Source organism: Urocitellus parryii, chromosome 11 (genome assembly GCF_045843805.1).
Source record: "Urocitellus parryii isolate mUroPar1 chromosome 11, mUroPar1.hap1, whole genome shotgun sequence".
In the NCBI taxonomy this organism is placed as follows: domain Eukaryota; kingdom Metazoa; phylum Chordata; class Mammalia; order Rodentia; family Sciuridae; genus Urocitellus; species Urocitellus parryii.
The window spans coordinates 35,394,265-35,419,975 of NC_135541.1; the positions used below are offsets into that span (position 1 = coordinate 35,394,265).

At 38.2% G+C, this 25,711-nt stretch overlaps 1 protein-coding gene and 1 pseudogene across 2 annotated transcripts in view; both read left to right on the forward strand.

Moving 5' to 3' along the window:
• Positions 1–11,402: 11,402 nt before the first annotated feature.
• Positions 11,403–11,795, forward strand: LOC113177414 (large ribosomal subunit protein uL1 pseudogene; annotated as a pseudogene).
• Positions 11,796–24,209: 12,414 nt separating this feature from the next.
• The window catches only part of Zfyve9 (zinc finger FYVE-type containing 9), a 193,966-nt gene continuing 192,464 nt past the window's right edge, over positions 24,210–25,711 (forward strand). Inside the window, exon 1 of one of the 2 annotated variants that reach the window (XM_026382175.2) lies at positions 24,210–24,573. The gene's annotated coding sequence lies outside the window, so the exon portion shown is untranslated. The remainder of the gene's footprint in view (positions 24,574–25,711) is intronic. The other variant, XM_026382170.2, reaches the window with a different exon arrangement.

Sequence of the window (25,711 nt, forward strand, 5' to 3'; positions counted from 1 at the left end):
GCCACCAGCTTCATGCTGGAATAATACTGCATATCTTTGGTGCAACTGCCTTAGATTCACTTACCTAGTCAGACCCAGAAGAATTTCTTTTACCAGCTTTCTGTATAACTGCTTTTTTTCCCTCTCTCCTTTTGCTCTTTAAATGGTCTGTTCGACCTTTGGTAATACTCTTCCTCATCTTGTACCTAGCTTGAGAAGGAGGTTCTCCATGTAGAGTTGAGTGCCTAATCCCTCTTTTTCTAAGGTTTTGTTCCCTCATCTTAAGGAATAACAGCTCTATCTTCACCTTTTTATTCTCCCTTAAATTTACAGTTTGTTAGATTTCAAACTGGAATAGCCAGCATGTGCTTGCTAAATAATTTTTTACTGGCCTTGTCCTGAATCCTAACTGTTCTAATAGCAGGTGTGAAAAAGCTTTTTTTCAGTAAGGTTGAAATGGGAAAGTCCTTTTGAATGAGAAGAAAATAGGCCATGGACTTCATCCCCCAGCACAAATGGGCATTCTGAGATATGGTACAGGCCTGGGGAGGATTCCTTCAATCACTCTCCACTCTTGGCCTTGAACCTACCTCTGGGTTGGATCTTACTGTAGCTGCTCAGAACACCCTCCTGCATGCTTTGAATAATGCTTTGGGGGGAGCACTGATAAAAAACAGTAATTATTTATTTTTTTTTACCTCCTTTCAGAGGACTTGGAGGTAAGTTGCATTCATTCGCTCAAGTTTCCCTCTTGCTGTCTGATAAAAGCTTGCATTTTGCATACCAGCATTTGATAGTCAATATTTTAAGATAAGATTTAGAAAATCTGTCATTTCCTGGCCCATCACCAAACTAACTACAGCTTATCCTTGCAGCATACCAATTTTTGTTTCAAGTTGGATATCTTTATTTGATATCTAAAGTGCAAGACCAACGATATATTGAGAGATCAGTAGACGTGAAGGCAAAGCTTTTGTGTTTTTTTTTTTTAATCTGGACACCTCAATTTATTTTATAAATTTGTTCATTTTTTCCTGTTATGTTTTTATATAATATATGGACTTAACAAAATAAAATAACAATACAAAGGAAGAAAATATTTCCTCTTGTGCCTCTCTTATTGTTGTCTACAGAATTTTCTTCTTTTGTATTTCTCTTCTACTCCCTACTCCCAAATGAAATGTACTCAAGTAGTGCTTGAAATAATGTCTCATCCATTGTTCGGTCAATAGTGATACATGATCTACAGAGTTGAGAATTCTGTTCCTCTTATATTGCCCCAAAGAGGCATGTTGTGGAGCAGAGAGAGTTAGGGGGACCACTTCAAGTGGTTAGGGAGATAAGAAGATAAGCTGTAAAGCAAATGGAGATAGACATCTAGAAGTCAGGGGATTTGTGTTCTGGTCCAGACTTGCATTAATTATGTGACCTTGGACAGGTCACTGAAATACTCTGAAATTCATCAGTCAAATGAAATATTTCTAAATGTAAAGTTTTTTCTGCTTTTGCAGTTCTGTGAATCACTGAAAATTCTCTAGGAGGGAATCTGTTCAAAGATGTATTCATCAGTACTTATAAAACTATACAATCTTCTTACTCTTTTTTCATTTTGAAATTCTCAATGCCCAAAAATGTTTCTGCTTTCAGAGTATGTAGGCATAGTTGGCCAGGGATGTGGCCCAGTGGTAGAACACTTGCCTAGCATGCGTGAGGCACTGGGTTCTGTCCCCGGCACCACATTAAAAATAAACAACAATATTGTAGGCATAGAACTTAAGAATAAAAGTATGGATGAAACTTTAGTAAATTTTAGTGTTCTTGGCATAAATATGATACACATAGTAGGGAAATTGGCCTTAAATTTTTGGGATAATTTAAGAAATATGTATGTAAAATTGATTCTTTTTTTTTTTTTTTGAATTTTTAATATTTATTTTTTGGTTCTCGGCGGACACAACATCTTTGTTGGTATGTGGTGCTGAGGATTGAACCCGGGTCGCACGTATGCCAGGCGAGCGCGCTACCGCTTGAGCCACATCCCCAGCCCTAAAATTGATTCTTTATCTTAATTTTTATGGCTAGTCTTTAAGTTTTTTTGTAAAGCTCATGTATTTTAGGGAAGCTGAAAATGAATGGTTGATCCCTTATTTTATCATCATTTTCCATATTAAGCATTGATCTTAAGAATACATCAAGTACTTCAATTTATTGTTAAGTAACTAATACTTTCAGAATTCTATTAAATTCATTTTAAGAAGCCTACCAGGTTTCTGTGAAAAACCTTTATGTAGGGTCCGATTTGTTTCTTTATTTTAACTGCATGTTTAGACCCGAGTATGTTATAAACCCATAAGTAAGATATTATGCTGAGCACTATGATGCACGCCTGTAATCCCACCAGCTCTAGAGGGTGAGACGGGAGGATCACAAGCTCAAAGCCAGCCTCAACAACCTAGTGAGGTCCTCAGCAACTCAGTGAGACCCTGTCTCTAGAGAAAATATTAAAAAAGGTCTGTGGATGTGGCTTAATGTTAAGTGCCTAAGTTCAACCCTTGGTACCCCCCCAAAAAAATATATATATAAGAAAGAAAATGGTATGGCAGGGAAAAGCATAGGTTTAAAGATAGAGATCAGCTTCACTACCTACCTATAGCTTCTTCAATAGGGCTACTGCAATGTACAACTCTTAAGAGCCATCATTCATACTATGTTCAGAGTAACATTTTCATATACTACAATATGAATAATGTGCAGCAGTGACCTTGCTCTTGAGCCTTAGTTTCCTTTGTAAAATGATACCTAAGATTCAGAGTTGCTTGACTAAGGGGAAGACAAAAGATGATTAAAGTGTGTTACCTTCTAAGCTGTGACAAAAAGTTTTTTTCCTGAAGCTTATGGCCATAGGCACAGCAAAGCTACATTCTCAGCCCAACCTGTATTGTTATGCCATATAGAGTTTGCCTGGATTATTATAGTCTCCTTATTAGTCCTGTTTATGATTCACTCCTTCTCCCCTACACAGGAGCCCAGCTATCTAATTGATATCTGACCATATCATAGCCTTATATTTCCAACATTATATATAGTATAATATTAAGATTATTTTACATTATTTACACTTCTTCATCTAGATCATTAGCATCTTGGCAAATGTTGAGTCAAACAATTTTTATCCCCAGCATTCAGCATAGTGCCCAACATAGAGTCTACTCAAAATCATAATAACTAACACTGTTGACTACTTACTATTGATACAAAATTATTTAATTCTCAAACCCAGAGGGCAGATATTATTTTCCCAATTTTAAAAAGCGTCAGAAATGGTTTAGGGAAGTTGCCAAAGGTTAGAACAACTATCTGTGGGATAACTAGGATTCTAATCTAAAGCCATCAAATTAGAGTCTAAATTCTTGGTATCTTCCCCCATTCTGTTCAACAACAACAACAAAATTTCTATAGTTGTAGATAGACAGCATGCCTTCATTTTATTTGTTTATTTTTATGTGGTACTGAGGACTGAACCCAGTGCCTCACATGTACTAGGCAAGCGCTCTATAACTGAGCTATAGTCACAGCCCCTTTTTTTAGTTTTTAATTTTTATTTATGCAGTACTTGGAATCAAGCCCAGGGCCCTATGCATGCTGGGTAAGAGTTCTACCACTGAGCTACCCCCAGCCTAACGAATATGTATTGAAATAAAAATTATGTGTACATAGCCTTTACTCAAACATCCTCATCGAATTAAATTGTCCACAGCTGGCTGTGGAGGTGGATACTGTAATCCCAGAACACTCCTGGATTTAATAAAGTTAAATATTTTATTAACTTTATAAAGTTAATAATTTGATTTTTTTTTTTTTTTGGTATATCTTCAAGAGGATACCCACCCCCACAGGTACTGGGGATCAAACCTAGGGTCTCATGAATACCAAGTATGTGCTCTATTGCACAGGATTTTTGATGACAGTATTGGGAAAAAATCTTATAGTTTCCATGATTTGATCTTGACACTTTTTTTTTTTGTAAAATTTTCCCATCTTTTAGGTATTCCTTGTCAAAAGTTCCATAAACTGGAACAAGTTAGTGATGAATTTGTCCAGAAGCCACAATTTTTCTGTATTTAAAAATCAAAGTACTCTCACAAAAACTTAGACTAGTAAATTCAACCAAGTTACTGATAAAAAATCAATCTGTAAAAATCAGTTGCACAGGGCTGGGGATATAGTTCAGTTGGTAGAGTGCTTGCCTTGTATGTACAAGGCCCTGGGTTCAATCCCTGGCAACACACACACACATACACACCAAAAAAAAAAAAAAAAATCAGTTGCACTTCTTATATGCTAACAATAAACAAATAGGAAACAATTCCATTTACAGTAGCATCAAAATAAATAAAATATATAGAAATAACCAAGGAGGCAAAAGACTTGTACACTGAAGATTACACAACATTGCTGAAAAAAAATAAAGTCAGACAAATGAAATGACATCTGTGTTCATGGATTGGAAAACTTAATAGTGTTAATTTGTCGACACTACCCATGATGATTTACAGATTCAAAGCAACTATCAAAATTCCAATGATGTTTTTTGCATAAATAGAAAAAAAAAACCCAAAATTAAGATGGAATCTCAAGAGAACCAGAATAGCCAAAATAGTTGAAAAAGAACAAAGCTGGGAGGGCACATTTCTTGATTTCAGAACTTATTACTTAATTCAAAGCAGCAGCAATCAAAACAACATGGCACTTGCATAGAGACATGTAGCACGATGAAATAACAAAGAACCCAGAAATAAACCCTCACATATGTGGTCAAATGATTTTTAACAATGCCATAACAATGCAATAGGTTAGATAGTCTTTTCCCAGTATCTATACTGGGAAATTATATATTGGGAAAACTGAATATCCACATGCAAAAGGATGAAGTCATATTGTTTACTTAAACCAACACATAATTCAATGGATCAAAGACCTAAATGTAAGAGCTTAAACCTAAGTCTTGGAAGAAAACAAGAAAGCTTCATGACTTGAATTTAGAAATGAATGCTTGGATACTATACCAAAAGTACAGGCAACAACAAAAAAAGGATAAACTGGATTATACCAAAATTAAAATTTTGTACCTCAAAGAACACTATCGGAGGACAGATGGCACATGCCTGTAATCCCAACTATTCAGGAGATTGAGGCAGGAGGGTTGCCAGTTCAAGGGTAGCCCAGGCAATTTAGTGAGACTAGATCTCAAAATTAAAAAAAAAAAAAAAAAAATGGACTGGGGATGTAGCTCAGTGGTAACGTGCCCCTCACTCAATCCCTAATACCAAAATCGAGAGAAAACATCCCACAGACTGGGAGAAAATATTTACAAATATTTTGTATACAAGGCATGAATATTCAGAACATATTAAGATCTACAACTCAACAACATCACAAGACCCAATTTAAATGGATAAAGGATTTGAATAGAAATGTCTCCAAAGAAGATGTACAAATAGCCAATAGCTATCACTAATCATTAGGGAAGTGCAAATCAAAACCACAATAAGGACCGGGCACAATGGCACAAGCCTGTAATCCCAGTGGAGCAGGAGGATGGCAAGTTCAAAGTCAGCCTTAGAAACAGTAAAGCCCTCAGCAATTCAGTGAGACCCTGTCTCTAAATAAAATACAAAAGAAAAAAAAAAAAAAAGAGGCTGGGGATGTAGCTCAGTGGTTAAGTGCCCCTACGTTCAATCCCTAGTACCAAACAAAATAAACACCACAGTAAGCACTTCACACCTATTAGGGGATTCTTTTTTTATTTTTATTTTTTTACTTGATAGAACTTTATTTATATGTGGTGCTAAGAATCAAACCCAGTGCCTCAACACATGCTAGGCAAGCACTCCACCACTGAGCTACAACCCCAGCCTCCTATTAGGAGATTCTTTAAAATATTATAGTTTTGATAAGGATATAGAGAAAGATGAATATTTGTATCATCTAGTGGGATATAAAGTTACACAACCACTGTGGAAGACAGTATTGGAGGTTCCTCAAAAATTAAATGAACCAGGGGCTGGGGATGTGGCTCAAGTGATAACGCGCTCGCCTGGCATGCGTGCGGCCCGGGTTCGATCCTCAGCACCACATACCAACAAAGATGTCGTGTCCGCCAATAACTAAAAAATAAATAAATATTAAAAAAAAATTAAATGAACCATATGGTACAGCAATTCCACTTCTGGGTATACATCCAGAAGAACTGAAAGCAAGAATTTGAACAAGTATTTGCACGCGAATATTCATAGCAGCACTATTCACAATTCTTTGTACAGGCCATACTTTGCTCTTCTGCTAAATTGTTCCTGATTCATCATTCATTTCAAAACACTCACCGAGTACCTATGGTATACTCCTGCGCTATGTACCAGGGAAATAGAGATTATCCAAACAATCAAGTATTGGGCAAACTATAAAAAGCAAGAAAGAGGGGCTGGGGATGTGACTCGAGTGGTAGCACGCTCGCCTGGCATGCTTGCGGCCCAGGTTCCATCCTCAGCACCACATACAAAAAAAACCAAAAAACAATGATGTTGTGTCTGCCGATAACTAAAAAATAAAATATTAAAATTCTCTCTCTCTTTAAAAAAAAAAGCGAGAAAGATCTCTGTATACTGATGCAGCATAATTTCTGAGATCTAAGTAGAAAAGCAAGGTGCAAATGTATTTTTTATTGGAAAAAAGGAATTACTAAAAAACTGGTCTGAACTCTAAAAAAATGTTAATGTGATGAATGGCAAATAAAAGGGGCTGAGGAGGGAGTATGAAGTGTTTTTTTTTTTTTTTTTTTTTTTAAGAGAGAGTCTTTTAAATATTTATTTTATAGTTTTCGGTGGACACCACATCTTTATTTTATTTTTATGTGGTGCTGAGGATCGAACCCAGCGCCCCGCGCATGCCAGGCGAGCGCGCTACCGCTTGGGCCACATCCCCAGCCCGAGTATGAAGTGTTAAGTTGTAAAATTTAAAGGATCTCAGATGTTATTTCATTTATACACACACACACACACACATGCTAGACTTCTGTTCCTGGGTCAGGGATAAGACTGTTTTTACTGACACAGTAGTCTTAGCACCAGTTTTCTGTGCTGCATTTTCCAGTAGGGTGATATAACAAGGACTTGCACATACAGTATTATTTGTACAAAATGAGAGAAACTCCAAAATTATGAATTTCAGAACTTATCTAGGATGGCTTCACAGTTGCCCATCCTTCTCTCAAACAACCCTAATTAGAAGTGACTATTTCCCCAGATCTTACTTTTAAAATTGATGGTATAAAGAAAATGATTAAACATTTATCAAATTTTAAGAAAGAACTCTAGTTCATTCCCAGTTGGAGGTAAGGTTCTTTTCAGAAAAATGCCAGCTTAATAAGTGCAGAAGAAATGACAGAATTAGAAAAATCATCACATTTCAACCACCAGTGAAATCACTGATTCACATAAGCCTTTCAATAGATGTTAAAAGGTGAAAGAATCTAAGTACAGCTTTGTAGTTAACTTGTATGTTGCAAGTGTGTGTATGAGTGGAAAGAGAGTATTTGGCATCATTTTAACCAAATTATCACACTTAGCATCATTAAGACTGGGCCAACTTGACATCATGTGCCTCCCTATGTAATGGAATATGAAGTTCCCAATATTTCCTATGAAACAGTTTTGCCAAAAGTGTCTATCTTAAATTTAGTCAATTTAGGTTTAACTTCTTAATTTAACTTCTACTTAATGAAAATCCAAACAGTCCAGAATGTGGAACATTTTTTAAGATAATAGGTCTCATCAGTCCAAAAAGTTTTATTGTAATTTTTAAAAAGTGAGACAACTGTTTCAGATTAAAAGGATATAAGAAACATAGTAATCCAATGCAGTGACTGAAGACTGATAGAAAATCAAACAAAACTAACTACAAAAGACACTTGAAGACAATTGGTAACATGATATTAAAGAATTGTTAATTAATTAGGTATAATAATGGTATTTTCCTAATTATTAGGTTTATGCTGAAATATTTAATGGTAAAGTGTCATGGTATCTGCAACTTTCATATAGTAAAGAGAATAACAAAGCAAATATATTAAAATATTAATTACTAAACACAGGAAGTTAAGTATGTGGGCATTTATTTAAATTTTTCGTATGTACAAATTTTTTCCACAATCAAGAGTTTTGGGGGAAATCGAGATCTGTATTCCCAAGGGGAATAAGAACTGAAGGAGGGGTGTAAGGAAGTGAGGTTTATGTGGAAGATTGGGAAGTTACCTGATAACAATTACAATACAAGCCTAGCATGGTGACACACACCTGTAATCCCAGTGGCACAGGAGTCTGAGGCAGAAGGATGGCAAATTTAAAGCCAGCCTCAACAATTCAGCAAGGCCCTGAGCAACTTAGCAAGACTTAGTCTTGGGGATGTTTCAGGTTCTCTGGGAAACCCTCTGAGTCAGAGATAAGCCGGAAGAGGCCTTATTGAGGCATGCACTTACCATCAACACCTGAGAAGTGAGCGACCCATGACTGGGAGCAGAGGAAGAAGTTGGACTGTGATGCAACTGCAACAAAATCTGCTGATCCTACCAGAGCTCAGGAGCAAAATAACCCTCTAGAATCATCCGAAATTGAGACAAAGGGGTGACCTTTATGTCTCCCACTGACCCCACAACCAGCCAGTCATTGGATTCAGACTGCACTTATGAAGGAGGCATAATTTCTGAGATCTAAGTAGAAAAGCAAGGTGCAAATGTATTTTTTATTGGAAAAAAAGGAATTACTAAAAATCTGCCCTTGGATGGGCAACTCCTTGTAATGGGCAGTTCTCAGAGAGGAACTCAGAAGCTGGAGATATGCCTGCCTTGATCTAGAACGGGGGATCTGTGTGGTATATAATAGTATATTTCATTTCCAGACTACATTACTGGGTACTCAAAGCCACACTGTACAGGAGTTTTGCTTCATATGGTCTTGCTGTGATGTCCCCATCAGACACTTTTATTCAATTCTACATGTATCATAAATTCCTATTATTTATGCAAATCTAAGTGAGTTTCCTAACAACCCTGAAAAACTTAATTGAAACAATACATGAACAGGGCGTAGTGTCATATGCCAGTTACTTGGGAGGTGAAGGCAGGAGGATAACAAGTTCAAGGCTAGCCTCAGCAACTTAGAGAGACCCTGTTTCAAAATTAAAAAAAAAAAAATGTACTTCAGTGGTAGAGAGCCCCTGGTTTCAATCCCTAGTACCACAAAACAAATCATCTAACAAGCAAAACTCAACTACTAATTGAAATACAAAGTTCTACTATTTGAAGTCTAGCTTCACTCTCTGTTTCTGAATCCTATAGTTCAGTACAACAATCAGAATCTGAAATTTTACTACAAAGATTTCAGTAATGGCAAAAAACTCAAGATTCTATATTTGTAATACTCCATTCTAATCTATGACTCCAGGTTCTATTTTTGATTTCCAAGTTCTGTCAAGTCTGAGATTCTAAAACTGAACTTCAGGTGCCAAAATTAGAAGGCAGATTTTCTTTTCATTTAATAAAGTTTTTTTTTTTAGTTGTAGATGGACACAATACTTTTATTTTTTGAAATACTTTTTTAAGTTGTGGATAGACCTTTATTTATTTATTTATTTATTTATATGTGGTGCTGAGAATCAAACCCAGTGCCTCACACATGCCAGGCAAGTGCGCTACCATTGAGCCCCAGCCCCAGCCCAACAATACCTTTATTTTATTTATTTTTTTTATGTGGTGCTGTGAATTGAACACAGTGCTTCATACATGGTGGGTGAGTACTCAACTACTGAGCAACAACCCTAGCCCACACTTTTCATTTTTAACCCCAGATTTGACTCTTAGTTTTCTAACTTCTAGCTAGAAGATGCTGAAAAGGGTTTCTTGAGAATTTGCCAAGTTACATAATACTTCATATACTCATAAATTGAGCTCTCAACTTTTTGGAATAACCAATCTCTTGATGAATGGAATATCTTAGCAATGGCTACTGCAGTAGGGAACCAGACTGGCCCCTGGCAAAACTGCTGTTAAGGAAACTTCCTAGTTTTCCTTTCCTTTCCCTCACCTACCTTCTTATCTTCCTGACTTTTCTTCATATCCCAAGGCTCATTATACCTTCTCATGGTGGCCATCAAACCTACTTAATTCAAATGACATTCAAGAATATATTTGGAACTTTTTACATTAAAGTACAAATGAATTAAAATATTTCATACAGTCTCCTCACCCTGTATAAATATTTAAAATTTAAAGGCATAGTCAAAGAGTGGAAGCTCCTGAAGTAACATTTTACACATTTTCAAGGAGTGGAAGAGTTAATTTGAAAGGAAAATCACAAGACTTCCCTGTTGAACTTTTGAAATCATGTCACCTAATTGATTCTAGGATTTGGAAAAGTCTCTTTTCTTCAAATAGGGATAGGAAATCATGCAGATAGGGCAAGCGTTGTGGCTCAGTGACAAAGCACTTGCCTCTCACCTGTGAGGTACTGGGTTTGATCTTCAGCACCACCTAAAAATAAACAAACAAAACAAAGATATTGTGTCCACCTATAACTAAGAAGTTAAAAAGAAAGAAATCATGTGCATAATATGTGTAGAAGAGATTTGCGAATATTATGTAAATATTAGTTATTGTAATTATCACTCTCCCTTTTCTCTGTCTGCTATGACCGTGACTACTGTGCCACCTTTCGGACATTGTTTAAATTACACTGTTATTTGTCTTGAGTATCACCCAACCATATTAGATTTTTCTTGGCATAATTGAAGATCCCTTGGGAAAAAAGTTTCCTTGGTTGATTTCACTGAATTTATAATAAATTATTTAATATCAATGAGTTAAAATTATCTAGTTAACATTTACCAATGGAAAGGAGCAGGGAAACAAGGATGGAGAAGTCTTAATTCCTACACTTGAAATATGCCAGTGCGTTAGGGAACTTCATAGCGTATGATGATCTTCCACCTGGTTCTTGAGAAAGCATAAATTTTAGAGGGAAAAAAAATGCTTTTGGCAGAGAAAACAGTATGGGAAAGCGCAGAGCCGTAAAAGTGCCTTTAAGACTGGCAAATTGGCTTTTTCTGTTACTGCGGCGCAGCGCGTGAGCCCTAAGCAGTAAAGTCTGTCGGGACACCCTGCAAGAGGCGGTGCGGGAAGTCCTGCACGGGAACCAGCGCAGGCGCCGCAAGTTTCTGGAAACGCTGCAGCTGCAGATCAACTTGGAGAACTATGCTCCCCAGGACAAGCGCTTCTCAGGCACCGTCTGGCTTAAGTCCACTCCCCGCCCTAAATTCTCAGTGTGGGGCCAGGGGAACCAGCAGCACTGGCCAAGGCTGTGGATATCTCTCACATGCACATGGAGGCGCTGAAGAAACTCAATAAGAATAAGAAGCTGGTCAAGAAATATGATGCCTTTTTGGCCTCAGAGTCTTTGATCAAGCAGATTCCACGAATCCTGGGCCCATGCCTAAATAAGGATGGCAAATTCCCTTCCCTGATGACACACAATGAAAACAAGGTGGCCAAAGTTGATGAGGTGAAATCCACAGTCAAGTTTCAAATGAAGAAGGTGCTGTGTCTGGCTGTTGCTGTTGGTCATGTGAAGATGACAGATGATGAGCTTGTCTACAACATCCACCTGGATGTCAACTTCCTGGTGTCATTATTGCTCAAGAAGAATTGGCAGAATGTCTGGGCATTATACATCAAGAGCACCATGGGCAAGTCCCAGCGCCTGTATTAAGGCACATCCTAATAAATCCTAGTGCTACCAAAAAAAAAAAAAAAGGTAAATTGCTCTGTGTAATCAGAGCTTTGGGTCTAAGGAAAGGGGAGGTGATGATAGTGATCAATAGTCAATTTCCACAGCTCCTTATTGTGTACAAAGCCCCTTTTAAACATGTCCTCAAGGGAAGTTTTATAACACAGTAGTTGATACCATGGGTGGTTATGACATTTGGACTTTGGTTTAAATCTATGTTTTCTTTGTTTGTTTTTTGCTTTGTTTGTGGTGCTGGAGATTGAACCCAGTGGTGCTCTACTACTGAGCTAGATTTCAGTCCCTTTCTATTTTAAGACAGGGTCTTGTTAAGTTGCCCAGGCTGGCCTTAACTTGGGATCCTTCTGCCTCAGTCCTCTGAGTTGCTGGGACTCTAGATGTGTTCCACAACACCCAATTTAAATCTTATATTTGACAACTGTTATATTTAACAATTGCTCTCTAAGTTTTCTTGTGTTAAAAGCACCTACTTCCCTTGTTAGAAGCTAACACTTAATAACATAATCAATAGTTACATATGCTACTATTTTATCTGTGAGGTAGAAATTACTATCCCAGTATTACAGAGGAGGAAACAGGTTGGGACCAGAGAGTTAAGAACACTGAATGGAAAGTATAAAGTTTGGGCTTACTCTTTGTAGCCTTACTCTTTGTAGGCTACATTGGGGATTTGTTCTTCACTTGGGAAGATAGATACTCTTGTGTTTCTGCAAAGAAACAGAAATGAAATTAGTCCCTCTTCTACTCAAAAACATTTTTCTAACGTGGAGTTTGTTTGATAATGTGAAAGGGCCTTTGGGCGAATCAGAGAGATGGCATAGTTCACTTCTGTGGGAACTGTGAACTGGGAGTCAGAAGACCAGGTGCTAGCCCCAATTCTGTCTCTCTCATTCTATGTGATCCTGGAAAGCCCTGCAACTTCTCTGGATTTTAGATTTTGTTTTTCTCATCTGTGAAGTGGGACATTTACATCCAGCCTTCTGGAAGAAAGTTATATACAGTCTTTTAGCTGACATGATCTCTAAGCACAGAAGTTCCCTGTCTAGACTGATATTTCATGTGGGGAAGACGGAGGCTTTTCAAATAGGACTTTATCATGCAGATCACCACGACACCTATGCTAGGGTTGTAAGTATAGGTTTCTCTACCTGACAGATCACTGTTTATGAAGGGAAGTGTGATATAGAAACTGAACCTCTCCCAGTCTCAGCTTCTTCATCTGTAAAATCCCCACATCACTGGGTTATTGTGAGCTTAAATAAGAAATTATATCTTACAATATCTAGGATAGTATCTGGCACACATTTCAAATTCATTCACTTATAGCTGTTCCTCTCCACTGTCATTGTCTTAGGCCTAGCCTGGTCTACAATTTTTCTTGGGATTCTAAAAGAGCCTCTAGTTTCCAGTTCAAATTTCTACAGTTCCATTCCTCTGAGTAGCCAGAGTGATATTTTAAAAAACTGAATCATATTCCTTCCCTGATTGAAAACTCTCCAAAATTTCCCACTGTCTTGGATGTAAAAACCCAAAATCCTTACCATGGGCGATCAGTCCTTCACTGACTTTTGCCTGTCTTTCTCTGGGTTTATCTCTTGTACTCAATCTTTGCTCAGGCCATTACAGTTACACTGGCTGACTGTTTCTTGGGTTATTTTCCCACACCAGGCCATTGTACACACCTCTTCTACCTAACTACAACTTGCTTCTAGGTCTCAATTTACATATCACTTCCTCAAAAGGATTTTCCTGGCTCTTTCTAAGTCATTGTCTCTCAAGATCTCCCTGCCCCCATTATTCTAATAATCTCATATTCCAGGGCTTACACAATTTATCCTTTACATACTTTCCCCAAAATAAGTACTTTAAATCTGTCTTTACATCTCTCTATCCCTACTACTGAGCACAATCTGAAGATGTAGTTCTCAGGGAATGTTTACTAAATGAATGAAAGGTGGATAATTCGTTAGTTCTCTTTTCTTTTTCCTTCCTGTTTATATTTTTACAAAACACACTAAATGAATTATTTCATAACTAACCAAAAATTTTTTTTCATGTGTCAGGTTCCATTCATTTATCTTAAAGGTATGATTTTTTGTAAACTTGAGATCTGCGTTCCAATCCTTGATCTGACATTTCTGCTGTGGGATCCAGGACTAAACTTTGGCTTTTTATTCATTAAATGAAGAGTTTAGCATAAACATCAAAAGATCATTATGAAGAGTAAATGAGAGGGGGCATGGGGGTAGGAAAGATGGTGGAATGAGACAGACATCATTACCCTGGGTACATGTATGATTGCACAAATGGTATGACTCTATATTGTGTACAACCAGAGAAATGAAAAATTTAGCTCCATTTGTGTACAATGAATCACAATGCTTTCTACTGTCATGTATAACTAATTGGAACAAATAAAAAATACAAATCAAGTTGTAAAAAAATTAAAAATCACTTAAAAAAGTAAATGAGAGGAGCTGGGATTGTGGCTCAGTGGTAAAGCACTCGCCTAACACACGTGAGGCTCTGGGTTTGATCTTCAGTACTACATAAAAATAAAAAAAAAAGGTTATTGCATATATCTACAACTAAAACAAATATTAAAAAAATAAATGAGAATGTATATGAAGCACTTATAGTGAGACATGTTAAGTTTTATAAATGGTAGGGATTTATTTATTTATTTTTTTAGTTGTCAATGGACTTTTGTTTTATTTATTTTTTTATACATGGTGCTGAGGATCGAACCCAATGCGTCACACATGCTAGGCAAGTGCTCTACCACTGAGTTACAACTCCAGTCCAATTACTGGAACCAGAGGATGGCAGTGAATTATGGACAGATGTTAATAACAATAATTATGCTTGTAGAAATACTTCTTGTGTTGTCAAAGTTGAATTATAAGTGGCCCCATGATCTGCCCCACCCTAGTGGTTGGTATACATTCCTACCCTGAGTGTGGGAGGATGTTTGGCAGCTTGGAAGCAACAAGAAAATTTGTAGTCACACAGGCCCTGGTTGGAATCTTAGCTCTGCCATTCTGTCACTTTGGATAAGTAACTTCACCTCTGTTAGTTAATCTCGGTTTCCTAATCTGTCCACATGTTGAAATAGCACTCATCATCTTTCTCCTCAAGCCTCCTCCCCCTCCCTCTTCTTCCTGCTACAAAGCACTGACTACCAAATTGCCCAAGGTAGAAACCCAAATGTCATCCTTAATTTCTCCCTCTTGTTCACATACCAATCCAATTATGAGTTTGATGATTTTATCTTCTGAAATATCTGTTCTCTCTACTCTACCCAAATTCACTTTTGCCTGGACTACTGCAATACTTACATGTGACCTCCCTACCTCTAAATTTGTGTCCTCCAATCTATTTCCTACACAGCAATTAGAGTGATCTTTTCTAAAACCAAATCTGTTAATAATATTGACCAGATTATAAGTTCTAATGGTTTCTTATAGCCTATATGATAAAAATCCAAAGTCCATGCCATGAATTATTAGGCCTTCCCTGTATTGATCTCTGTCTTGGCTGTCATTACTTCCTAACTTTGCTCTCTACTAAAATTGTTCTCTTGGTCCTTCAGACATCTTGTGTGTTGACTCTAGGCTATTGCACATTCTATTCCTGCTGTCTGGAATGTTCTTACCTACCCCTTTCCTCTTCTTCCACCCAATTCGCCAAGCAGAGTTCTCGCTGTTCTTCAGGTCTCCACTTATATATCATATTCTTGAAGGAATCCTGCCTGACCCCAAGTTTGGGTTAGAAGCCTCTTGTTTGTGTTACTATAGTACACTATGCTTACCTCTTAAATTCATAGTCATTTATTTTCTCATTTGGCCTCCACACTAGTAATCTAAACTCTATAAGGAAAGGGATAGCACCTTGCTTACCACAGAACACACAGACCAGTACATAGTAGCATTCAATAAATCAATAAATCTTTGCAGATTGAATTAATGAACTGTTCTGTGGTTTCATTGCCCAGATCTCTAACCACTGTCCTCACACCTTAGCTTTCAGCATCTGCCTCTGGCCTCTTTTCTGGTTTAGGTGATTCTTTTCTGGTTTCAGTGATCTGTTCTGTAAGCGCCAAGATTCTCAACTCTATACACTTGCTTATTGTCAGCGTCCTCTACCAGTCTAACTAGGACAGTCCATTATTTTTTTAAATTTAACTTTATTTTATTCATTTAATTATTATGTGGTGCTGAGGACTGAACTGAGTGCACACGTGCTAGGCAAGTGCTCTACCACTGAGCCACAACCCCAGCCCCACGACAGTTTATTCTTTACTCCCAAGGAATCCAAGATATATATGCTAGATAACTCTGATCATCATTCCTACTTGCCCAGAAATATTCAGATAACAAATAACAATAGCTAATATTTAATGAGCAGCTACTACGTGTCAATTCCTTATATAAATATAGTACATTAGCACATTTTCATTTTACTAATGAGAAAAAAGTTCTTTCTGTTCATATCCAGTAGTTACTGAGGATGTGAACCTATGGTTTGCCTTGTTCCTAAGCTTTTCCATTGTATTTTTTTAAAAATTTAGTTGTCAATGGACTTTTATTTATTTGTATGTGGTGCTGAGAATCTAACCCAGTGACTCACACATACTGGGCAAGCAGTCTGCCACTGAGCAACAACCCCAGTCCACTACTATATACTCTAGAAAGGGTTATATCTCTCATTGTATCAGGTTTGACTGAAAGATGGTTATTGGTGTGGAACAGGGACAGTGACATGAATGAGGTGTAATTCTTTGGAAGGGGATTTTGATAGTAACCAACAAAACTACATGAACTTTTTTTTTTTAACCCAGCCACCCCACTTCTAAGAATTTACCCTAGATAAACTACAACAATAGAAAAACACATATGCACAAAATTATTCACTACAACATTGTAATCACAAAATATTGGCAACAACTAAATATCCCTACCTAAGAGGATGCTTGAATAATTATAGCAGTGATTCTCAAACATTTTGGTCTCAGACCCCTTTTATACTCATTGAGTACAGAGGACTCCAAAGATCTTTTTGTGGATTGTATGTATTGATATTTATCATCTTAGAAATTGAGACTAAGAAAACATTTCAGACACTTATTAGTTTATTTAAAATAACAATGGCAAACCCATAATGTTGATATGTAACTTCTTTTAATGAAAGGAACTATATCTTCCAAAACAAAAACAGTGAGAGAAGCATTGTTGACATTTTAGTAAATCTCTTTATCTTATTTTTAACTAGTTAAAAAACTTTTTTAGTTGTAGTTGAACATAATACTTTTATTTTATTTATTTATTTCTTATGTGGTGCTGAGGCTCAAACCCAGGGCCTCACACGTGCTAGGTGAGCATTCTACTGCTGAGCCACAATCCCAGCCCAGTTAATTTTTTGTGGTTCTGGGGACTGAACACAGAATGTGGGACAAGATGTCTACAATTGAGCTATACTTCTGGCCTCCCAAATAGCTTCAAAGTTAGAGAGACTTTATAGAAGACAGTTGAATTTTCATATATGCTTCTGAATTCAATTTGTTGGAGTATATGTTTGTTTTAGTTGAAGAAGCTAGAGAAAAATCAGTCCTTAGGTATATAATTGGAAAAGTGAGGAATTTTTTTTATGAACACAACATCTTTACTTTATTAATCTATTCCTTTTATGTGGTGCTGATGATCAAACCCAGGGTCTCACATGTGCGAGGCAAGTGCTCTACCACTGAGTCACAATCCCCTATTTTTTAATAGTCATTTCAAATAGTGTGGATATTTTCTTTAATATTACATCAAAACTTGACAAACAGTAATTTCTTTTCTTTTCTTTCTTTTTTTTTTTTTTTGAGACAGGTCTCTATGTTGCTAAGGCTGGCCTCAAACTCCTGGGCTCAAAACAATTTTCCCATTTCAGCCTCACACGTAGCTGGAACTACAGGTGTGTGCCACCATACCCAGTTACAGTGGTATTTTCTTAAAGGTTATTTGCAATGTGGATTCTGAAACCGTATCAATAACTTTAAAAATTCTGTTACATTAAAATACATTGGTCTAAGGCTGAGACAGGAGGATCACAAGTTCCAAGCCAGCTTCAGCAATAGCCTCAGCAACAGTGAGGTGCTAAGCAACTCAGTGAGACCCTGTCTCTTAAACAAAATTCAAAATAGGGTTGGGGATGTGGCTCAGTGGTTGAGTGGCCCTGAGTTTAATCCCTGGTACAAAAAAAAAAAAATCCATTGGTCTATATTACATTTTTAAAATATTTATTTATTTATTTTAGTTTTAGGTGGACACAATATCTTTATTTTATTTTTATGTGGTGTTGAGGATCGAACCAGGGTCCCGCCTGTGCTAGGCGAGTGCTCTACCGCTGAGCCACAATCCCAGCCCCTCTATATTACATTTTAAAGGTATATTTTACTCATACATACTTGTATAACATCATGCATTGGTCATTTGAAAAAAATGTTGGTGTTCAGTGGGGTCATGCAAAGTTTCCAAATGTTGACACATTTTATTATACAACATTAAAAAAATCCTCCACAACATTTTTTAATATAACTACCTTCAGAAAATTTGGGAAACTAAAGTTCATGGTGGTAAATACAAGTTTCTCAAAATTCCAGTATTTATTTGAAGTCTGAATTTTATCATGAGCCACAAACATTGTTAGTTGTTTTCCTTGATGTACCAGGCTCCCTTTGTTCATTTTCTGAAAATGTCTGCCATATTCCCAGGTCCAAATAACCACAGTTTGTCTATAATTCTTGAAAGTAAAAACAATGTTCAAATAAAAGTGGGGAATATGTGTATTTTCTAGCTCTGTTCACTGAGAGAGCCTGGAAGCAATGGCATCAGAGTAGCAGTGGGGACATTCAGCACTTGGATCTTTATTTCTAAATACCATTGTCCACAAGAAACTAGACAGGAAAAAAAGGAAAAGAAAGCAGGTATGGGAATTTCATGAAAATGGAAGGGAGATCAGTAGAGGAAGAGACCAGGGGGCGAGGGGAGGGGAGGGAAAGGGGAAATACTGGGGAGTGATATTGGCCAAATTATATGATTATATTGTGTGCCTACATAATATGTAACAACAAATCCCTCTATTATTTCAACTATAATGCACCAATAAAAATATGGAAAAATTTAGAAAATGATGAAAAAATGCTAAAAGAACATAGAAGTCAACCAAATCTACAACTTATGTAAGCAAACTCATGTAAACAATTCAATATAAACAATGGTAGTAATGACTATTTAATTACTACAATAAAAACAATGAATTCATTTTGATATAAATATTGATAAATGAATAAATAGAGAACAAAAAAGATCTCTTATACAGCAGAAAGATAAAAAAATAGGATGACAAATGATAATGATGGAAGTAAAAAAGTTATCATTTGGCAATTACTATAGCAATAATTGTTTCAAGTAAGAATCATTAATAGAGCTGGGATTGTAGCTTAGTGGTAAAGCACCTTCCTAGCATATGTGATTCACTGGGTTCAATTCTCAGCACCACATATAAAAAAAAAAATAAAGGTACATTGACAACTAAAAAAATATTTAAAAAAAAAAGAATCATCAATAAATGCTAAAGCCTTTGAGTAGGTTCAAATGACCAACCCCCCCCCAGATATTTATTATGGAGGTAAAAATAGTTATTTTATGGTGGAAAAACCGGGCAGATTACACTTTAATTAAGTGAACAAGGTTGCTATCACCACTGATGGGACATACAGGTATCACGTCTTCTGGTATAATTCACTGAGAAGGACACATCAGTATTGTAGTATTCCTGCCAAAAATGCACACCATGAATCTTATCATAAAGAAATAAACTCAAATTGGGAGAAATTTTACAAATATATAAACTATACTCTAAAAAAAGTCAAGGTCATAAAAGAGAAAGACTGAGAAACTGCTCCAGATTAATTAAAATTAAAGAAACTTGACAACTAATTATAATATGGAATCATGCACTGCATTCTAGACCAGAACAAAAAAATATTGGTTTTTGTTTTCTATAAAAAATACTAATATAACTGGCAAAATCAGAATAAGGTCATAGATTATATCATAGTACTGTATCAGGGTTAAGTTTCTAATTTTGATAATTATACTGTGATTTTTGCACTCTGTTTTGAGGGAACTGAAAAATATTTAGGGATAAATGGATCAAAAAATAATTACAATTGCCTCTAGATATGTCTATCTAGATAAAAGAAAATTGAGTAAGCATGAGAGAGACTGATAAAGCAAATGTGGTTAGATATAGGTGAAAGGTATGTGGTAAACATTTGGCACTATTTTTCCAACTTTTCTTTAAATCTGAAATAATTTCAAAATAAAAGTAAAAAAAAATCCCAGAAACATGTAACATTTTGGACTATTTTTTCTAAATATTATAATTATATATTTTACAAATATATAAAAAAACCAATTGGGTTCATACAGTAGTCTTTTTACTAAATCTGTTTTTATTACTTTGCTATTAAATCATGAACAGATTTCATTATTACTTAAAATTCTTTAAAATACATTGTTAATGGAGGCATAATATTTCTTTGTGTAGAGGTATTGTAATTTAGTTCATTTAGTTTTTTCCTCACATATTCATGTTATAAACCTATAGTAAAACATAAAATACATGTCTTTTTTCATATACCTTTGTTCATATATTTGATTACTTCATGCTTGAGTCCGAGAACAGGAATTGCTTTATTATTATTATTATTTTTAATGACTAAAGTGACATAACAAGTTCCTAAATGTCCAAGTTCCTTTTTAAGTTTGGGATGCTTTACTGACTTCTGGCCTGCTCTAAGGTGCATCTGTTTGGTAACAGACTGTAAATTCTGGATTTAACTCTGGATAGTGTTGGTGCTGCAGAAGGGTGCAGGAGATCATACCTGGTGCTAGCAGGCTGGGCTCAGATCTGGATTGTACCAGTTGAAGGGGATTCTTATTTTTGGTAGGTCCTGAAAGTTAAGGTGAACAGCCTAAAATAATCACTCAGCAGTTGGGATTCAGGCTAGCTAGCTCAAGGAGGTTCAGTTCTGTTTAACAGTACCCAGGCTGAGAATTAATCCAAGGACACTGAGATGAATCAAATACTGAACCTGGCCCACAGGCTCACATTCTGGTAGGAGAGACATACAAGTCAATAGATATTAACACTGTAGTGATGACTAGTTATAAATTGGGTAGAGCTTCTGCATTTCCCTTTAAACAAATTTTTATATACACTATAACATTATATACTCTTGTACACAAATACAATATTCATTCATTCCTCTTTCTCTCTTCCTTTAGTACACCTATAATTTAGCATATACCCTAGACCAAAGTTAGTAGTAGAATTGGAGAGGAGAGAAATTTAAAAAGGAAGAAAACAGAATTTATTAGGCTTCATGGCCTATTGTTCAGGACACAGGAGTAAAGGAGGAACCACAGATTTTTGGATTGGGCAACTGGGAGGATGATGGTGCCATTCACCAAGCCAGGAAATGGATATTTTTTTGGCCTGGATTTTATTTTATTTTGAGATGGGATTTTGTTATATCGCCTACACTGGCCTCAAACTCCTGGGGTGGAATGATCCTCCTGCCTCAGCCTTCAGAGTAGCTAAGATCACAGATGAGCACTACTATGTCTGGTTTGGTCTGAATTTTAAAGAACACATTCTACCTTTATTTTATCTATTTATTTTTATGTGGTGCTGAGGATCAAACCGAGGGCCTCCCACATGTGAGGCGAGCACTCTACCGCTGAGCCATAACCCTAGCTCCAAAGAACACCTTCTAAAGAGCAAAGAAAATTTTGGTAAGGGTGACTTCAAACTAACTTGAAAAAAACATTCTTAGAATACTGGCTTTCTAAAGTATGTTTATGGCATAAAAATGAAAGTGAGGAGGTAGACCAAACAGCATGGGAATAAAGAGGTATTTTTGAGTCACTGAATAATAATGAAAATCAATGAAAAATTGAGAGTAGGGTAATCAAGTCAATTGACTGCAGGCCAATATATTAATATGAAAAGGAGATTTATGACAGAAGAAAAGCAGATGAGAAGTATTTCAGGTGCAGGGAGCAAACTGAGTAGGAAGAGCCACCAATAATGGACTGAAATTGTAGTAGACCAAAAGGATTTTAAGTAAACTAGTATGATCAGGGAGGTGGTGGTAATGGTAAAGTCAGGCTTGATCAGCAACAGAATTTGAAGAGAAGGGGAGAAATTGTGAAGCAAGAGGAAACTAGTCCTGGGAACAAATGAATCATCTTCAAGTAGTAGCTACACCCTGGGTAGCATAATTGATTCATAAACAAATGCAGATTTCCTGCAGTGGTAGTTATCTAGGTTTGGAAAGCACAGTGCTTATGTTAGGTTGCCAAACTGATCTAAATTAAAGAACCCCTTTCTTTAGCCTGAAAAATTTTTAGCAATAGTAACTTACCCTTGCAGCATTTTATTAATATTGCTAAGAGGACTGTTGGAGTATCAAATAGGGGATGAGAAAAACATCAGGTTACTTCCAGCTTTTCCTTAGGTTGGATGAACTTCACATGTAAAATGGTGGTAGCATAGTTACTAATTCATGAAGTTGTTATGAGGATGAATCACCATTTCCTTCTAAGCCCCAGTTTCTCTTGTTATAAAAAGGGGAGAGCGATTTTTTTTTGTAATGTGACTCAGAGGTATGTGGTGAAGACACATCTAGGACTATATAGGAACAGTTTTCATTGATGAGATGAGAACTGCTAGGTTATATTTTCTCTGGGTGGCTGCTCAATTATTATTTGAACATTTCCTGGAGACCTTATGTACTTTTTTCATTATGATTTGTTATTATTAGGCCATAACCTAAGGTAAGATAAGACTGCTTTATTATATTTTTATACAGAAAATATACTGGTTCTATGTTGATATCTGCTTTGCAACAGAAAGTCAAAGGATCCAGTACATTAGGTTCTGGTCTTCAGTGGAGGGATGTTATATAAATCTGTTAGTGAAATTTCACCCAGACCAGGGAGGATGAATGATGCACACATCTCTCTCTCTCTCTCTCTCTCTCTCTCTCTCTCTCTCTCTCTCTCTCTCTCACTCACACACACACACACACACACACACACACACACACAAAGATAAAAACGAACAACAACAAAAATTCTGGCTGGGCATAATCTTGGGCCTAAAAAAGACTGAGAGTGTTCTGAAATCAGCAAAAATTGGACCTAACATTTATTGAGTACCTTCTAATAGGCCAATCTCTCCATCTTCAATCTTCACAAGTAGCAAGGCAGGCAGGAGAAAACTGAGGTTCAAAATGTTACATAACTTGCCATGGTCCTAAAGCTATACATGGTGGAAATGGATTGGTAATATCAGGATCTGACACCAAAGTTCCAGCTCATTCTATCATACCACACTGTGGAGAAAACACACACACACACACACACACACACACACACACACACACACCCTCTTTTTGTAAAACCTGGAGGCCAGAGGATCTGGAGAATTTTTCTTTCCCTATTTCCATTTTGATAGTCTTTTGTTTGTTTTTGGTTCTGACGTTTGCACCTTAGAGGCTTAGAGGATGAGTGGGATCAAACACAGGGCATCTGTAAACAATGATTTTATAGTCCCCGCTAATGCATACAGGGATTTCCTTCAGAGCCTTACCTAGGATTTGGCAGGGATGGCGGGTGGAGAGGTGGGAGAGTAGAGGTGAGGGTGGGGGAGGGGGACTAGTAAAAGGATGATTCTTTTCTTACCTTTAAGTTGCTTATGAATTTCAGCACAAGCCGTTGGCTATTCTCTTCTCTTGTTCACCATATTTTTCCCTATTTTTTTTTTGGGGGGGGACTAGGGGTTAAGGGTTTGGTGCCTGTAGGAAATTTCTGTGATGATCTGTACGGTAGATCCAAAAAGAGTTAAGGTCAAAAACAATTCCTTCATCTGTTCTGGGAGGAGATTGTGTGTTTAAAAAAAAAAAAAAAAGGTTTGTTCTGGACATTCTTCTTTCATCCAGGCACACTGAAGGGATTAGAAGGGATACCCCCTCTTTCTGTGAGAAATGAGGCATGGAAACTGCCTCACAAGTGCGGGTTCGAGTGACAAGAGCGCTCACGTACCTTCTGTAGAGAAGGAAAAGGTGCTGGGGTCTGACGCGGGTGGGGACCGCAAGGGGTTGGTGGGAACCGCGGCTTCCGGCTCTCAGGAAGCGTCGTCAGGGGCGGACGGAGGGCGGCGCAGGGCGCGCGGGGCCCCCGCCACCCCCAGGCCGCGCTCCTTCGCGTTCCCTGCCGCTCGTGCCCGGCGCGGCAGCCGCAGTCCCGGCGCCGTAGCGGGACGTGGGGTCCAGGGGGCGCTGTGGCCCAGCGGCGCGGGCGGCTGGAGCGGCGGCCGAGACGCTGGAGGCTTCGTGGAGAATCACCGCCTGCAGCACCTCGGTCGTCCCACTGCAGTCTGTGCCCCCCGCCCGGCTCACCGGTGCTCCCTGGGACCCGCGTGGCTGCGGCGGCCCGGGAGCCGATGCGGCTGGGCGGGCACTGGGCCTCAGCAGCCCCCGCCGCCGCCGCAGCGACCACATCCCCTTCAGGAGTGCGAGGCTTTGCGGCGGCCCCTGTAGCCGCGCCGGTGCCCTCCTGGGGGGGAGACTTTCGGCTCGGGGACGACTCCCCCCGGCCATGGTGAAGCGACGGCGGCCACAGCCGAGGTGAGTGCGGCGCGACCCTGTCCCGGGCTCGCCAGGCTCCCACTGCCTGTGGGGGCCCTGGTTGCAGCCCTCAGGCCGGGCGGACGCGGCGTCCTGCCGCTGCGGCTGCCTCTACCCTGCGGCTCTGGGGGCCTCAGCCCTTCCTCGCCGCGTCCCCCGGGAGGTCGAGGTCCGTGGGGGGCGCCTAGGCCCCGAGAGAACGCTCTCCCGGGCCTCGGTTCCGGTGCGGCCCGGTGTGTGAAGAGGTGGCTGACGGCTGCACCGGTGCCCTTTGGGTTTGCTCCGGGCGGGGCCGAGAGAGGCTTCTTACCCGGGCCCTGCGTGTACATCCCGGAGGGAGGCAGAGGACGCCTGTTTGCAAACAACCTTAGCTTTCCATCGCCCTGTACTGAGTCCTGCAGAGTCCGGGGGGTGGGGGTGGGGAGGCCGGGTAGGGTGAGGATTGAGGTGCTAAGAGTTCGGGACCCTTAGAGCCCTGGAGTGTCATTCACGGATTCGACTTCCTAGAGAAAAGCCTTTTGCGACTTATTTGAGGTGAAATTTCATCACCTGCGGGTAGCTCGTCCACTCCTTATATTACATCTTATCTCTAAGCGTGATCTGCCTTGGAGAAAGCCCCATCCCGTCTTTGCGTTGCTGTTTCCTAGATAAACACTACCGTTATAAAAATTTATTTTACAGAAATTTGTGTCTTTTCCACCTCCAAGAAGAGAGGAAATATTTTAGTGCTTCAGTCCTCGGTACAAAAATGTTCCCTCTAAATAGATCCAGAGGACGGATGGAAAGAGGATTTTAAGTCGTGCCAACTGTCCTAATAGCAGGAACCCCGATGGAAATGAATGTAGTCTAAATTTTAGAAGTAACGTGATTTGTTCTGGTATTGATATAAAAAAAAGTTAGTGATTGCAGTTTGGTACAGTAAGTCAGATATTTGGGTACTTATGATTTATGGTAAATGTGATGACAGGTTATTCTTGTTTTCTAAAGTATGTGAAGGTGTAAGATTTGTAGGTACTTCTAAAACTGTAATCATGAAAAAAAATCCTTATAGTAGAAAATTGGTAAAGTGCAGAAAGGTAGTATGTCGACTCAATAAATATTTAATCACTAGGGAAAACATATTCTTAATCTCATAGTA